Source organism: Mesoplodon bidens (assembly GCF_964165515.1).
Source record: "Mesoplodon bidens genome assembly, chromosome: 10".
NCBI classification, from domain to species: domain Eukaryota; kingdom Metazoa; phylum Chordata; class Mammalia; order Artiodactyla; family Ziphiidae; genus Mesoplodon; species Mesoplodon bidens.
The window spans coordinates 74,193,586-74,208,137 of record NC_138172.1 but is presented as its reverse complement, the minus strand read 5'-3'; the positions used below and the strand labels follow the sequence as shown (position 1 = coordinate 74,208,137).

The 14,552-nt window shown below is 38.2% G+C and overlaps 1 protein-coding gene and 1 pseudogene across 3 annotated transcripts in view; one reads left to right on the top strand and one right to left on the bottom strand.

The window, feature by feature from the left end:
* The window catches only part of BICRAL (BICRA like chromatin remodeling complex associated protein), an 86,938-nt gene that overhangs the window by 42,253 nt on the left and 30,133 nt on the right, over positions 1-14,552 (bottom strand). The gene's annotated exons all lie outside the window — the stretch shown is intronic.
* Positions 12,372-12,989, top strand: LOC308623913 (mitochondrial inner membrane protease subunit 1-like; annotated as a pseudogene). The gene has a single exon. The product of its transcript is annotated as a mitochondrial inner membrane protease subunit 1-like (transcript).

Here is a 14,552-nt window from a genome sequence, read left to right as displayed (position 1 = left end):
TTTATTTCATTTATTTCTGCTCTGATCTTTATGATTTCTTTCCTTCAACTAACTTTGGGTTTTGTTTGTTCTTCTTTCTCTAGTTCGTTTCGGTGTAAGGTTAGATTGTTTATTTGAGATTTTTCTTGTTTCTTGAGTTAGGCTTGTATAGCTATAAACTTCCCTCTTAGAACTGCTTTTGCTGCATCCCATAGGTTTTGGATCGTCGTGTTTTCATTGTCATTTGTCTCTAGGTATTTTTTGATTTCCTCTTTAATTTCTTCAGTGATCTCTTGGTTATTTAGGAACGTATTGTTTAGCTTCCATGTGTTTGTGTTTTTTACGTTTTTTTCCCTGTAATTCATTTCTAATCTCATAGCGTTGTGGTCAGAACAGATGCTTGATATGATTTCAATTTTCTTAAATTTACTGAGGCTTGATTTGTGACCCAAGATGTGATCTATCCTGGAGAATGTTCCATGCACACTTGAGAAGAAAGTGTAATCTGCTGTTTTTGGATGGAATGTCCTATAAATATCAATTAAATCTAACTGGTCTATTGTGTCATTTAAAGCTTGTGTTTCCTTATTAATTTTCTGTCTGGATGATCTGTCCATTGGTGTAAGTGAGGTGTTAAATTCCCCCGTTATTATTGTGTTACTGTCGATTTCCTCTTTTTAGTTGTTAGCAGTTGCCTTATGTATTGAGGTGCTCCTATGTTGGGTCCATATATATTTATAATTGTTATATCTTCTTCTTGGATTGATCCCTTGATCATTATGTAGTGTCGTTCCTTGTCTCTTGTAACATTATTTTAAAGTCTATTTTCTCTGATATGAGTATTGCTACTCCAGCTTTCTTTTGATTTCCATTTGCATGGAATATCTTTTTCCATCCCCGCACTTTCAGTCTGTATGTGTCCCTAGGTCTCAAGTGGGTCTCTTGTAGATAGCATATATATGGGTCTTGTTTTTGTATCCATTCAGAGAGCCTGTGTCTTTTGGTTGGAGCATTTAATCCATTCAAGTTTAAGGTAATTATCGATATGTATGTTTTTGTGACCATTTTCTTAATTGTTATGGGTTTGTTTTTGTAGGTCCTTTTCTTCTCTTGTGTTTCTCACTTAGAGAAGTTACTTTAGCATTTGTTGTACAGCTGGTTTGGTGGTGCTGAATTCTCTCAGCTTTTGCTTGCCTGTAAAGCTTTCAATTTCTCCATCAATTCTGAATGAGATCCTTGCCAGGTAGAGTAATCTTGGTTGTAAGTTCTTCCCTTTCATCACTTTAAATATATCATGCCACCCACTTCTGGCTTGTAGAGTTTCTCCTGAGAAATCAGCTGGTAACCTTATGGGAGTTCCCTTGGATGTTATTTGTCGTTTTTCCCTTGTTGCTTTGAATAATTTTTCTTTCTCTTTAATTTTTGTCAGTTTGATTACTATGTGTCTCAGCGTGTTTCTCCTTGGGTTTATTCTGCCTGGGACTCTCTGCGCTTCCTGGACTTGGGTGGCTATTTACTTTCCCATGTTAGGGACGTCTTTGACTATAATCTCTTCAAATATTTTCTTGGGTCCTTTCTCTCTCTCTTCTCCTTCTGGGACCCCTATAAAGCAAATGTTGTTGTGTTTAATGTTGTCCCAGAGGTCTCTTAGGCTGTCTTCATTTCTTTTCATTCTTTTTTTCTTTATTCTGTTCTGCAGCAGTGAATTCCACCATTCTGTCTTCCACGTCACCTATCCACTCTTCTGCCTCAGTTATTCTGCTATTGCTTCCTTCTAGTGTATTTTTCATTTCAGTTATTGTATTGTTCATCTCTGTTTGTTTGTTCTTTAATTCTTCTAGGTGTTTGTTCTTTAATTCTTCAAGGTCTTTGTTAAACATTTATGGCACTTCTCAATCTTTGCCTCCATTCTTTTGAGGTCCTGCATCATCTTCACTGTCATTATTCTGAATTCTTTTTCTGGAAGGCTGCCTATCTCCACTTCAGTTAGTTGTTTTTCTGGGGTTTTATCTTTTTCCTTCATCTGGTATATAGTACTCTGCCTTTTCATTTTGTCTATCTTTCTGTGAATGTGGTTTTCATTCCATAGGCTGCAGAACTGTCTCTCTCATTATTTTTAATGGCTGTGTAATATTCCAGTGTGGATGAATCATGATTTATGCTCCCAAGTGCTGGGTGGAGGGAGAATATATACATGTGTTTGTAAATATCCAGACCCTGAAATGAGGCACAAATAACCAGCAACACCAGCTGCTTCTGTGAGGGAATCTGGGTGGCTGGAAACACAGAGGAAGGTATACACTTCACTTATATGTCCTTTTTTTTTTTTTTTGCAGTATGCAGGCCTCTCACTGCTGTGGTCTCTCCCGCTGCGGAGCACAGGCTCCGGACGCGCAGGCTCAGCGGCCATGGCTCACGGGCCCAGCCGCTCCGCGACATGTGGGATCTTCCCAGACCGGGGCACGAACCTGCGTCCCCTGCATTGGCAGGCGGACTCTCAACCACTGCGCCACCAGGGAAGCCCTATATGTCCTTTTGTACCTCTTGAATATTATGCCACATACATGTAAGGCCTATTTTTAAAAATAAATACAATTAATATGGGAATTTCCTGGCAGTCCAGTGGTTAGGATTCTGGGTTTTCACGGCCTGGGGCCCAGGGTTTGATTGCTGGTTGGGGAACTAAGGTCCTGCAAGCCACACGGTGCCCCCCACACCAAATACAATTAATAAAACAAAGAGGATGGGGGAGACCCATGAAACACAAGAATCTCAAGTCAGTCTCACTCTAGGTAAGCATACCAGAGATCAAATACCTGGGAAATTTTCAAGCAGCCTAGTGGCCTCAAGAATAATCTACATCAGCTAACTGTAAGAAATATCTTCCAGACAGTTGATTTTCATTAAGATCACAGAAAGATTTTAAAGACCTCTAAGACAGAGATAAAAAGGAAGATGACAAGCTATTTAAAATTTTTTTCATACAGTGGGAACAGTCTGAGCTCTCATATCAAGAAATGTATTGGTTTCAAGAACAGCTATTTCAGGAAAGCTAGCTAAGCAAATCAATTCTACTGATTTAAGATACAACATAGCAGAAGAAAACTTTTAAAGTCATACACAGGATTTCAAACACTTCACAAAATGAAATTTGGTATGTAACTGCTAACAAATGATTCTCTTCTCTTCCTTATATGCCTCTCTGTTCTTTTTCTTCTTCCAAAAACATTACATAGCGAAAATGACTAGGAAGCTAAAACTTTAAAAGATCACCAAGAGTCAATATAATAGGCTATCTTACCTACATACAAAAAATTACTGACATTTGCTTTATTTGCATTAATTTGGTATAGCATCAGTATATGCCATAATTTCCCAATTATTTACAAACAAATTTACCTCTAAAAGGTGCTGAGGCTAGCACAGGGATCATTGGGAAACTTTATTTAAGCAATCATGAGCTGTGGAATGGTTGCAGTGTTCTCATGTGATCTGTGCCTGAGCTATTGAAGTATATAATGAGCTGTAGTCACTTTTATTTTTACCCACATATTTACCAGTTCCAGTGCTGTTCATTCCTTTGAGTAAATACAGTTTTCATCTGGTATCATGAAGGATTTCTTTTTAAAAAAATATTTATTTATTTATTTATTTATTTTTAAAATAAATAAAAATCAGATCAGAAATAAATGAAAAAGAAATGAAGGAAATGATAGCTAAGATCAATAAAACTAAAAGCTGGTTCTTTGAGAAGATAAACAAAATTGATAAACCATTAGCCAGACTCATCAAGAAAAAAAGGGAGAAGACTCAAATCAATAGAATTAGAAATGAAAAAGGAGAAGTAACAACTGACACTGCAGAAATACAAAAGATCATGAGAGATTACTACAAGCAACTCTATGCCAATAAAATGGACAACCTGGAAGAAATGGACAAATTCTTAGAAATGCACAACCTGCCAAGACTGACTCAGGAAGAAATAGAAAATATGAACAGACCAATCACAAGCACTGAAATTGAAACTGTGATAAAAAATCTTCCAACAAACAAAAGCCCAGGACCAGATGGCTTCACAGGTGAATTCTATCAAGCATTTAGAGAAGAGCTAACACCTATCCTTCTCAAACTCTTCCAAAATATAGCAGAGGGAGGAACACTCCCAAACTCATTCTACGAGGCCACCATCACCTTGATACCAAAACCAGACAAGGATGTCACAAAGAAAGAAAACTACAGGCCTATATCACTGATGAACATAGATGCAAAAATCCTCAACAAAATACTAGCAAACAGAATCCAACAGCACATTAAAAGGATCATACACCATGATCAAGTGGGGTTTATTCCAGGAATGCAAGGATTCTTCAATATATGCAAATCAATCAACGTGATACACCATATTAACAAATTGAAGGAGAAAAACCATATGATCATCTCAATAGATGCAGAGAAAGCTTTCGACAAAATTCAACACCCACTTATGATAAAAACCCTGCAGAAAGTAGGCATAGAGGGAACTTTCCTCAACATAATAAAGGCCATATATGACAAACCCACAGCCAGCATCGTCCTCAATGGTGAAAAACTGAAACCATTTCCACCAAGATCAGGAACAAGACAAGGCTGCCCACTCTCACCACTCTTATTCAACATAGTTTTGGAAGTTTTAGCCACAGCAATCAGAGAAGAAAAGGAAATAAAAGGAATCCAAATCGGAAAAGAAGAAGTAAAGCTGTCACTGTTTGCAGATGACATGATACTATACATAGAGAATCCTAAAGATGCTACCAGAAAACTACTAGAGCTAATCAATGAATTTGGTAAAGTTGCAGGATACAAAATTAATGCACAGAAATCTCTGGCATTCCTATATACTAATGATGAAAAATCTGAAAGTGAAATCAAGGAAACACTCCCATTTACCACTGCAACAAAAAGAATAAAATATCTAGGAATAAACCTACCTAAGGAGACAAAAGACCTGTATGCAGAAAATTATAAGGCACTGATGAAAGAAATTAAAGATGATACAAATAGATGGAGAGATGTACCATGTTCTTGGATTGGAAGAATCAACATTGTGAAAATGACTCTACTACCCAAAGCAATCTACAGATTCAATGCAATCCCTATCAAACTACGAATGGCATTTTTTACAGAACTAGAGCAAAAAATTTCGCAATTTGTATGGAAACACAAAAGACCCCGAATAGCCAAAGCAATCTTGAGAACGAAAAATGGAGCTGGAGGAATCAGGCTCCCTGACTTCAGACTATACTACAAAGCTACAGTAATCAAGACAGTATGGTACTGGCACAAAAACAGAAAGATAGATCAATGGAACAGGATAGAAAGCCCAGAGATAAACCCACGGACATATGGTCACCTTATCTTTGATAAAGGAGGCAGGAATGTACAGTGGAGAAAGGACAGTCTCTTCAATAAGTGGTGCTGGGAAAACTGGATAGGGACATGTAAAAGTATGAGATTAGATCACTCCCTAACACCATACACAAAAATAAGCTCAAAATGGATTAAAGACCTAAATGTAAGGCCAGACACTATCAAACTCTTAGAGGAAAACATAGGCAGAACACTCTATGACATAAATCACAGCAAGATCCTTTTTGACCCACCTCCTAGAGAAATGGAAATAAAGACAAAAATAAACACATGGGACATAATGAAACTTCAAAGCTTTTGCACAGCAAAGGAAACCATAAACAAGATGAAAAGACAACCCTCAGAATGGGAGAAAATACTTGCAAACGAATCAATGGACAAAGGATTAATCTCCAAAATATATAAACAGCTCATGCAGCTTAATATTAAAGAAACAAACAACCCAATCCAAAAATGGGCAGAAGACCTAAATAGACATTTCTCCAAAGAAGACATACAGATGGCCAAGAAGCACATGAAAAGCTGCTAAACGTCACTAATTATTAGAGAAATGCAAATCAAAACTACAATGAGGTATCACCTCACACCAGTTAGAATGGGCATCATCAGAAAATCTACAAACAACAAATGCTGGAGAGGGTGTGGAGAAAAGGGAACCCTCCTTCACTGTTGGTGGGAATGTAAATGGATACAGCCACTATGGAGAACAGTATGGAGGTTCCTTAAAACATTAAAAATAGAATTACCATATGACCCAGCAATCCCACTACTGGGCATATACCCTGAGAAAACCATAATTCAAAAAGAGACATGTACCAAAATGTTCATAGCAGCCCTATTTACAATAGCCCGGAGATGGAAACAACCTAAGTGTCCATCATCGGATGAATGGGTAAAGAAGATGTGGCACATATATACAATGGAATATTACTCAGCCATAAAAAGAAATGAAATTGAGCTATTTGTAATGAGGTGGATGGACCTAGAGTCTGTCATACAGAGTGAAGTAAGTCAGAAAGAGAAAGACAAATACTCTATGCTGACACATATATATGGAATTTAAGAAAAAAAAATGTCATGAAGAACATAAGGGTAAGACAGGAATACAGACACAGACCTACTAGAGAATGGACTGGAGGATATGGGGAGGGGGAAGGGTAAGCTGTGACAAAGTGAAAGAGCGGCATGGACATATATACAGTACCAAACGTAAGGTAGATAGCTAGTGGGAAGCAGCCGCATAGCACAGGGAGATCAGCTCGGTGCTTTGTGACCGCCTGGAGGGGTGGGATAGGGAGGGTGGGAGGGAGACGCAAAAGGGAGGGGATATGGGAACATATGTATATGTATAACTGATTAAATTTGTTATAAAGCAAAAAAAAAAAAAAAAAAAGAACTCCGAAAAAAAAAAAAAAAAAAAAGAAGAAGTTACTTACAAAACTGAAGCAGATTCACAGACTTCAGAGAAGGAACTCATGGTTATGGGGGGTGGGGGGGGGATAGTTAGGGAGTCTGGGATTTACACGTACACACTGCTGTTTTTAAAATGGATAATCAACAAGGACCTACTGTATAGCACAGGGAAACTCTGCTCAGTATTATGTAACAACCTAAACGGGAAAAGAATTTGAAAAAGAATAGATACATGTGTATGTATAACTGAATCACTTTGCTGTACACCTGAAACTATCACAACATTGTTAATCTACTATACTCCAATATAAAATAAAAAGTTAAAAAAATAATTACAGTATAGAGTAGTGCATGCAATAATAGCAATGGGTATAGACTTGGAAGCAGCACAGAAATTGGCAAGAATCCCCATGGAAGGAGCAGAAAAGAAACTCATAAAATGATATCTAAGATGGGTTGTGAAGAATGAATACAAGTTTTCTTAATGCCAAAGATCTTATTCTTCTTATAACTATGATTTAATTTCCTTCTGTGACAATGTTTCCATACTAGAATGACAACAAGGAAAAGGTTTCATTAAATAGTTATAATATCCTTTGAATAGTAAAATAAAGGTTTTTAACAATAAAAATTTATTTATTTATTTATTTATTTATTTTTGGCTGGGTTGGGTCTTTGTTGCTGTGTGCGGGCTTTCTCTAGTTGCGGCAAGCGGGGGTTACCCTTCGTTGTGGTGCGCGGGCTTCTCATTGCAGTAGCTTCTCTTTGTTGCAGAACATGGGCTCTAGGCATGCGGGCTTCAGTAGTTGTGGCATGCGGGCTCAGTAGTTGTGCCTTGCAGGCTCTAGAACACAGGCTCAGTAGTTGTGGTGCACGGGTTTAGCTGCTCCGTGGCATGTGGGATCTTCCCAGATCAGGGCTCAAACCCTTGTCCCCTGCATTGGCAGGTGGATTCTTAACCACTGTACCACGAGGGAAGCCCCTGGAGGATTCCTTTTAATATTTTTGTAGTACAGATCTGGTGATGAATTCTTTCAGTTTTTGTATGTCTTTAAAAAAAGTGCTTATTCTGCCTTCATTTTTGAAATGTATTTCACTGGACATATAGTTCTAGATTGAGTATTTTTCTTCTCTTTTGGATCTTTAAAGATATTGCTACACTGTTTCTTGCTTGCATTATTTCCAAATAGAATTCTGCTGTCATTCTTACTTTTGTCCTTTTGTACATGATAGGTCTCCCCTCCTCACCCCACACCCACCCCAATGTTTTAAAGATTTTTCTCTTTATCACTGGTTTTAAGCAATCTGATTCTGATATGCCTTGGCGTCATTTTCTTCATGCTTCTTGTGCTTGGGGTTCATTAAACTTCTAGGATCTGTAGGTTTATAGTTTTCCTCCAATTTAGAACAATTTCAGCCATTCCTTCATATATTTTGTGTCCCTACCCCTCCTTCAGGGACTCCAACTACCTATGATTATGCTGCTTGAAGTGGTTCCACAGCTCACTGGTGCTCTTTTTAAAAAAAATTTTTAAGTGTCCTTTTATCTCTCTGGCTTTCATTTAGGATAGTTTCTATTGCTATGTCTTCAAGCACACTAATTTTTTCTTCTGCAGTGTCTAATCTGTTTGTTAATTGCATCCAATGTATTTTTTATTTTCAAACATTGTAGTTTTCATCTCTAGAAGTTGGGTTTTTTAAATATCTTCCATTTCTTTATTCAATATGCTCAATCTTTCCTCTACCTTCTTGAAATTATGCAGAATAGTGACAGTTTTTTAATGTCCTTCTCTACTAATTCTATCATTTATATCATTTCTGGGTCTTTTTCTACTGATTGATGTTTTTCCTCCTCATAGTGGGTGGTATTTTTCTCCTTCTTTGTATGCCTGGTACTTTTTTTTTTTTTTTTTTTTGCGGTACGCAGGCTTCTCACTGTTGTGGCCTCTCCTGTTGTGGAGCACAGGCTCCGGACACGCAGGCTCAGCAGCCATGGCTCATGGGCCCAGCCGCTCCGCGGCATGTGGGATCGTTCCGGACCGGGGCACGAACCCACATCCCCTGCATCGGCAGGCGGACTCTCAACCACTGCACCACCAGGGAAGCCCTGCCTGGTACTTTCTTATTGGATTCCAGACATTGCTAATTTTACATTATTGAGTACTGGATATTTTTGTATTCCTATAGATATTTTTGAACTTTGTCTAGGACACAATTAAGTTACATGTAAATGGTTTGATTCTCTTGAGGTCTGTTTTTAAGCTTTGTCCATCTTTAGTCTAGGGCTAATTTTGCCCTATAGTGAGGCAATACCCTTCTGAGTACTTCACTTGCTGTCTCATGAATTACAATGATTTTTGCAGTCTTGCAGGTGGGAACACAAACTCTCCTCTGCCCTGTGTGAGCTCCAAGTGTTATTTCCTCTAATCCTTTGGGTTGATTCTTTCCCAGGACTTGGGTAGTTTCCCCACACACATGTACCGATCAGGTACCAGCTGAAAACTCAAGGGAGACTCTCTGCAGCTCTCCAGGGTTTTATCTCCATGTAGCTCTCTCCTCTGGTGCTCTGTCCAATGAGTTTTAGCCACTTTTACCCCCCAGCTGCATCAGCTCAACTCAGGAAGATTACCAGAGTCCATCTGGGTTCCCCTTCCCTGTGCTATGGCCTGAAAACTCCCCAGACAGAAGCTGGGGCAGTTACAGGGCTTACCTTATCTGTTTTCTATTTCTCATGAATCCCTGTCCTGTGCTGCCTGATATTCAATGTCTAAAAACCATTGTTTAATATATTTTATCTAATTTTTAACTGTTTTATGCAGGAAGGCAATCCAGTCCCTGTCATTGCATCTTGGTCCTATAGCGATTTTTAAGGTTTTGGAAGAAATCACTTTAGGAGGTAAGAACAGCTTATATGAGTTCATTAGCATGAATTATAGAATCAGAGCATCCTCAAAAGAGGAAAGGAGAAAGGGAGGACAGTAAATTGTAGTTTTATCCCCTGCCTCCTTCTGTTTTCTACCCTGAAGAATAGCTTAGGGAATGGGGAAAGCCGCTTCTTTAATTACTACCTTTAATGAACTTGTTCAGTGGGTGAAAAGAATAAGCATTTAACCAACATTTAGCACCCACTATGTGCCAGGTCCTCTGTTAAGGACTGGGAATATCAAATGAGTATGACATAAAATGCAATAATAAATGTAAATACCCTTAACATTTTTGTAGGACTGTAAAAGCAAGGCCAAGAAGTAGATTATTATGTTTAAGTGAACAGTATTCTGATAAGTGTCATGATCAAAATTTACACCATAAAACAGTCACTTACCCAGGGCAAGTAACTGTTTATGTCACCTAGGATATAAAGTATTTTCATCTTATTCCTTTTACTATATTGTCATTGTAATGGACTGTTAAATTTTATTTTTATTATTTTTTGGCTGCACTGTGCAGCACACGGAATCTTAGTTCACCAACCAGGGATCGAACTTGTGCCCCCTGCAGTGCAAGCACAGAGTCTTAACCACTGGACCACCAGCAAAGTCCCTGGACTGTTAAATTTTGTAATTACAAGGCTGTGTCAAACTTCCTGGCACAGTTCCTGATTGTAAGGAACTCCCTTTCTTTTGGGGGAGAGATGCAACAATTCATCACAACGCAAGGTAAGAAGTGCTAGAGCTTTTGGCGGGGGTTCCCAAGCTTTTTCAGGTGAAGTCACTGGTCATTTTTTTTTTGTGAAATAATATGACATTTTACTAGGAGAAAACACTACTATATTTTCACAATTATGCCCATTTGTAATAAAAAGACGCTGTCAAACTCAACATGATGGGCTCTGAGTTTTTCCTTTGTTATTCAACCAAGACCTTCATTCTTCTTGTAACTAGCTAGAGCATACTAACAGCAAGGAAGAAAGGTGGAAAAAACTAAGAAACATTATTAGGAGAAAAACGTAGGAATCAAAAAAAAAAAAAATTCCAGGCCTTAAAGCTGCTTTAATTCCAACTTGGAATGAGGTAGAATAGAAATAAACCTAATATATTAAGCAATCCAGCTGGCTAAACAATGCACTATAACATGGGGGGAAAGAGTGACCAACCTTGGGGGGTCAGGGAGAAGTCTGGCCAGGCTTTACAGGGGCTGGGGACATGTACAGGTTGGGGCGGGGGGGACACTGAATTTGGAAAGGGCTTGTTCTGGATACTGACATTGACTAGGCTTGTGATTACTGACAAATTCCAATCTCTCAGGGCCTGTTTTCTCATCTTTAAATGAAATTAATAGCCACATCAGTGATTTAAAAACTTTGATCCCTGGGGACCTAGGATTCTCCGAGGGGTCCAGGAGCTGTCTTGGAGGCCTAAAGGCTGGTGGTAGAGGCACTGTAATGCTCCACTTCTCCCCTTTAACTCAGTGATAGAACTCTTCACTGGGAGAAAAAAGTTTGAACATTATTTAACTTATCCAACTCCAGAACTCAGTGATTTGTTGTGTGCTGTAAAGGAATGACCTTTAATGGTGGTCAAACTGAAAATGGAAACACAAGGATCCATAGAAAGCAAGACATTCATGATTATTTTAGCAAGCAAGAGAATAGTGATAAATATTGTTTGATAAATATATCAAACTTCTTTAAGATAAATTCCAACATAGTGATAATGATCCTAAGTTTACTGACTATAGAACCATTAATCATACACAGATCGGTGTTTCTCAAACTGGGGTCTGCAGAAGTAATCTTGGGTGGTCTGAATTCTCAAGTTGGAGAAACATCAACAGATTTTAAAACCAGCCAGAAATACACGTGCTGAAAATTTTCAGGGCTGATAAAATTTCTGCTTAACATGTTTGCTAAAACCCTCTCAAAATCTTGAGATCTAATGGCAATCTACTGACAGAAGACCTGCGTATGCGTTGTCTGACTGATGCAAAGATGGTCCTAGGGAAACATTTCCAGGTCTCTCTTTATCCTCCTTTAATCTCAACTGCCAATGCTGTGCCAGGCTGGGTAGAGTAGGTCTAAACAAAGGATGGCATCAAAAGAGACTGTGGGTTGGGTCTCAAAAGTCTTTGAGGTGGCTCAAGAGATACCAAACTCTGGAAGTAACAAAGCCCTGCAGCATGGGAGGATGCTCTTAACTGCCTACTATCTCCCACTGCACAGCTAGTGGTGGTAAAGAACTCTGGGTGTTAAGTTATGGCTCAAGTATAGTGCACTAAAAGACTGACTTCAAATCTAAATGTTACTAACAGACTACCTTCTTACAGTAAAAAACATATTACAGTGCTATCATCAAAAGCAGGAATCTTGTCATATTCATCTTCATATCCCCAGCAAATAGCACATAAACAGGTATAATAAATACTTAATAAATATCCAGGGTTTAGATGTAGGGCAGCTGTGGAGAAAGAGCCACCTGAGTGCTGGGCGAGAGCCTTCCAGGGTTCTTTGGGGTTCGAGGAATCTTGAAACCATGGATCACCTATATATGTTTTGAGACATGCTTTAGATGTTTTTTTCTGGAAGCCCTGCAACTACCCTAAAAATGGAATGTATTGTTGAAAAGACATATGGCCAATGGTGGCAGAGTCTACATAGAACCATGCTTCGTGGTGTTCCAGGAAAAACCTTTTGGCTTGTTGGTTATACTATTCAGTCTGGCTGTATAACTTGTTGTGTTTTTGAATACTTTGGTGGTGTTGTCATGTGTTCTGAACCATCAATAGAGCCTAAAATTCAAAATTCAGATATCGTCCTTGCAGAAAATTTTAGTCGACATTTTTATGGTATCCAAAGAGGTGACACTGTGATTGCAAAAAGCCCGAGTGATCCAAAATCAAATATTTGTAAAAGAGTAATTGGTTTGGAAGGAGACAAAATTCTTATCAATAGTCCATCAGGTTTATTTAAAAGCACAGTTATGTGCCAATGGGTCACGTTTGGTTAGAAGGTGATAATCTATAGAATTCTACAGATTCCAGGTACTGTGGACCTGTTCCATATGGACTAATAAGAGGACGTATCTTCTTTAAGATCTGGACTCAATGATTTTGGATTTCTACATGACAGCCCTAATGGCCACAGATTTTCTGATTGGCAAGAATTTATTCTTTTGATTTGATTATTGTCTTCTGTTCAAGTGAATTTATTATTGTCACTAAAACCATGTACTTGCTAATAAACTATTTGCTATTCTAAATAAATAAATAAATAAATAAATAAATAAATAAATGTAGGTCAGCTGCATTTTATGCAAATATTGTGTTCCCAAAGACCTTGCCTTAAAAACTCACATAATTCTAGTTTAATCCTGAAAAAGAAATTTATAATTTCCCAAAATCCATCAGTATTGAAAATTTGCAATTACATTCTGTTAAAAAATTTTTTAAGGTGTAACAATGAAACTTGGGTTACATTTTAAAAAATAACTCATATCTTTTAGAGATCCCATACTGAAATAGGTATGAATGAAGTAATACGATGTCTGGGATTTGCTTCAAAATCATATGGACTGGGGAATTCCCTGGTGGTCCACTGTTAGGACTCCACGCTTTCACTGCCAAGGGCATGGGTTCGATCCCTGGTTGGGGAACTAAGATTCTGCAAGCTGCGTGACACGGCAAATAACTAAACTAAACTAAACTAATAATAATAATAGTAATAATAATAATAATAATATGGACTGGAGTTAGTTATTAAAAACATGGAAATCTGTCTCCCCTGCCCCCTCCAGAGATTCTGATTCACCAGGAATCTGGGGTTACTATGGGGTTTTCTCCCTGACCCCCTGAGGTTGGTCACTCTTTTCCCCCCATGTTACAGCACACACTTGGGCACATTTCAGGCAAACTGGGGAAACTGTCCCCAACTGCAGGCAGATGGGACCAGCAAACAATGGCCTCTGGTCAGCTCAGAGACCCAAATCTAGGCTGCCAACTTTCCAAACTCAGGGGAAGGGTAGCTTCTTGGTAATCTGACTAAAGGAAATGCTGTAGGTGAAACTTTATTTGAGGATTCATCACTCTCAACCACCTTCAGTACCAGTCCCTTTCCACTACTTCCCCTCAAATAATTTATTTCTCCCTTCCCCTCTTTACTGTATTTACTCATATTTACATTAGGATGTCAGCTCCACCAGGGCAGAGGTTTGTCTGTTCACTGACGAACCTCAGAATAGTGCCTGGCACATGACAGGAACTCAATGAACATGCCCGCCAGTTTTATTGAGATAAAATTGACAAATAAGATTGTGTAAGTTTAAGGTGTACAATCTGATGATTTGATATATATCTATATTGTGAAATGATTACCACAAACACATCCATCACCTCATATAGTTATTTTTTTTTTTTGGTGTAGTGAGTACATTTAAAATCTACTCTCTCAAGAAATTCCAGGTATACAATATAGTATTGGTATCTATAGTCACCATGTTATACATTAGATCCCCAGAACTTATTCATCTTATAACTGAAAGTTTGTACCCTTTGACCAACATCTCCCCATTTCCCCCACCCCCCAGTCCCTGGCAACCACCAATGTACTCTGCTTCTACAAGTTCAACATTTTTAGATTCCACATATAAATGAGATCATACAGTATTTGTCTATTTTTGTCAAACTTATTTCACTTAGCTTATGTTTCAACCATTTAGTCACAAATAGCAGGATTTCCTTCTTTTTTATGGTTGAATACTACTCCACTGTACGTATGTGTATAACCAACTATCTATATATTTGTATTTATATATAACAATTTC